Source organism: Trichosurus vulpecula, chromosome 2 (genome assembly GCF_011100635.1).
Source record: "Trichosurus vulpecula isolate mTriVul1 chromosome 2, mTriVul1.pri, whole genome shotgun sequence".
Lineage (NCBI taxonomy): Eukaryota > Metazoa > Chordata > Mammalia > Diprotodontia > Phalangeridae > Trichosurus > Trichosurus vulpecula.
Window position 1 is genome coordinate 187,449,943 of NC_050574.1, and position 3,277 is coordinate 187,453,219.

Below are 3,277 nucleotides of genomic sequence, written 5' to 3' on the forward strand. Positions count from 1 at the left end.
CTTAACAAAGTATCCTATACTAAGAATGAGAATGCATTCTTGCTGAGAAGACGCAAGTTTCTCTATGGAAAGCCATCTAATACTTTAAGTATATACTTAATACTCTCATACTAAGTATTACTATAAATTATTAAGTGTTGACTCTCTCCAGATTCTGAAAAGTGAGGAACATCAGGAAAGAAAGGAGGGTCCTTGGTCTGTGAATGCCTTGGTTCTCAACTCTACGAGGAAGCAGTTGTGTGAACAAGCCTCAGGTCAAGGTAATAACCAGGAATTCACACCTTGAAGGAAGAAGCAGCTTCAGGATTCCAGGGATATATAAAAGGACTGGGATAAGGCAGACACAGAGATTCCCTGTGTATGCTGTGAGCTGAGAAAAAGGCAGAGGTCTGAGGCTGAAGAAAACATCTCAGAAGAAACATGGCCTCTTCCCCAGAGCTGATTCAAGACCTCCAGAAAGAGCTTACCTGCTCCATCAGCCTGGACTATTTCACAAACCCACTGAGTGTGGCCACAGTTTTTGCCACAGTTGCCTCAGAAGCTGCTGGCAGAAAGCCTCAACCCCTTTCTCCTGTCCAGAGTGCAGGAGTGTCTCTCAGCTAAGGGATTTCAAAGCCAGTGTGAGACTCGGAAAACTGGCAGCAATTACCAAAAAACTAAGACCTCATTGTTTGCAGTACCCTGAAAAATGTGGCAAGTGTGAGGTACATCAGAAAGTGCACACGCTGTTCTGTGAGGATGACCAGAGTCCAGTCTGTGTGTCCTGTTCTCGATCCCAGGAGCATGAGGCTCACAAGCTCTATTGCATAGACGAGGCTGCTGAGAACTTCAGGGAGAAACTCCAAGAAACTATGACTAATTTGTGGAGGAACTCTGAGAATGTTGTTCAACAAATGGCCAGAGAGAAGATTAAATTTGCATTGATAGAGGAGGAAATAGAAATTCAAACGAAGAGTATTTTGTCTGAATTTCAGAAAATGAAACAATTACTAAATAAGGAGAAGGATGCATATCTATCATATGTACAAACACAGGGGGTGGCCAATTTAGAAGGCCCAAACAAGAGAATTCATGGATTGTCCCATCAGGATCAAGAATTAAGGAAGAGGATCACAGAGTTTGAGGAAGAGCGTAAGAAACCAGATCTAGATTTGCTCCAGGATATGAAAGGAGTATTAAGCAAGAATGCATTTGTGCTGCAAAAGGAAATAGAGCCCTTCCATATATACACGACTATCCCTCCCATCCCTGGAGTTATGGAATGGATTTTCAACTTTAAAGTGAACATCACTCTGGATTGCAACACAGCTGCTCCAGGTCTCATCATATCTGAGGATCTGAAGAGTGTGGATATGGAGGTGTCCAGAAGGAAGCACCTGACAATGGTTGGGGATTAATAGGTTTTGCACAAGTTCTTAGTACTCAGTCCTTCATTTCAGGGAGATATTACTGGGAGGTGGAGGTGCCAAATAACACTCTCTGGTGTGTTGGCATCTGCAAAAAATCAAAAGAATCTCAAAACTTCTTTGTGCTTAGGACTGTACAGATACAAAAATCCTACTATCTTTATGCCACAGCCCAGCACAATCTTTATTCCCAAGTCAACATAAAATACCTCCAGGTCAGTGTGCCCGACTTAAAGGTGGGAATTTTCCTTGACTGTGAACATGGAGAGATATCATTTTATCATGTGAAAAATAGTTATCTAATTTATACTTTCCCTATCACTTCATTCTCAGGACCCCTTATGCCCTTCTTCTGTCTTTCTAAGAAAGTCTTGGCAAATGATTGCTCTCTCACAATCTGCCCCTAATCAAGAGAAATCAAGAAATACACACTTATTGGGGAGCTAGGTGGCTCAGTGAGTAGAGCACCAGCCCTGGAGTCAGGAGGACCTGAGTTCAAATCTGGCCTCAGACACTTGACATACTCACTAGCTGTGTGACCTTGGGCAAGTCACTTAACTCCAATTGCCCTGCCTTCCCCCCTTCAAAAAAAAAAAGAAAAGAAATACCTGCCCCATAAATTCATTTCAGAGCAACAGTGAAATTTCTCTTCTCTAAATCACATTTCTTCAAGAAATTTCCCCTTCAGCCTTGTCATTACAAGGAAGTTGGACAGGATCTCAAAGGCCATCTTGCCCGACCCATAACTGAACAAGAATCTCATCTCCAATATTCCCAACAAATAGTCTGTCACCCAGCCTTGGCTCAAAGATCTCCAGTGAGAAATAGCTCACTGCCTCCTGAGGCTGGCCATTCCATCTGGGGAGAGCTCTAATTCTTTGGAAGGTTTTCTTTATAGCTAACCTAAATTGGCTTCTTTACAATGACAACACATTTCCTGCCCTCTAAGAGCAAATCAGAACGACCCTAATTCCTCTTCCACAAGCCAGGCTTTCAAAGATTTGAAAATAGCCATCCTTTCACCTCCTCCTCCCCAAGATGTCTCTAGATCCTCCTGGCATAGTCCTGAGAACATTCTAGTCAACCTCCTCTGGATGTTTTCCAGCTTATCAATAGATTTCCTTAAATGTAGTACCCAGACTGAACTCAATCCTACTGTTCACTCATATTGGACTAGCAGTCCTTTAAAACTGCAAGATCTTTTTTTCTTAAAATAAACTGCTACTGTTTACATGTATTTTGTGATTGTATGATTTCTTTGTAGTAGATTTATATTCCTTGGAGTCAAGGACTTTTTTTGTCATAATATCTCCATCATCTAACATGTCATAGATGCTTAATAACTGCTTGTTGAATAAATTAGTTAAATTACATCTAAAGTTGGACCTGATGTAGAGATCTTTGTGGATCCAGATTCTATCGTCCAATGTTTTAGCAAAAATGAGAGTGTGTGAGAGAGAATTGCAGCTTTCAATATAGGAAAGTAAGAATGAATATGAGAGAGCAGTGGAATTTCCAGTATAAGACCTAGGCTACCATTCTAGTGAACCATTTCTCCACATCCACAAAAACCTTTATGACAATATGCTGACTTCAAAAGAGAATTTAATAGAGCAATTATAATTGTTTAATGTATCTCCTCAACTAAATGGTAAGCTCCTTGAAGGTAGGAATTCCCTTGGCATCAAGCACAGTATAGGTACTTAAATGATTACTACCAAAGTACTCAATTACCTAAATACCTAAGTGATTATATCTCTAATTACCCAAGTACTTACATATCTAAGTACCTTGGTAAGAAGTATCTAAATATATGTAATTACCTAAGTACTTAAGTGCCTGAGTACCTAAGTTCCTAAGTAACAAAATAC

The 3,277-nt window shown here is 40.4% G+C and overlaps 1 pseudogene; it reads left to right on the plus strand.

The window, feature by feature from the left end:
* The first annotated feature begins 420 nt into the window (after nt 1-420).
* Nucleotides 421-1,813, plus strand: LOC118836115 (annotated as a pseudogene).
* The last annotated feature ends 1,464 nt before the right edge of the window (nt 1,814-3,277 follow it).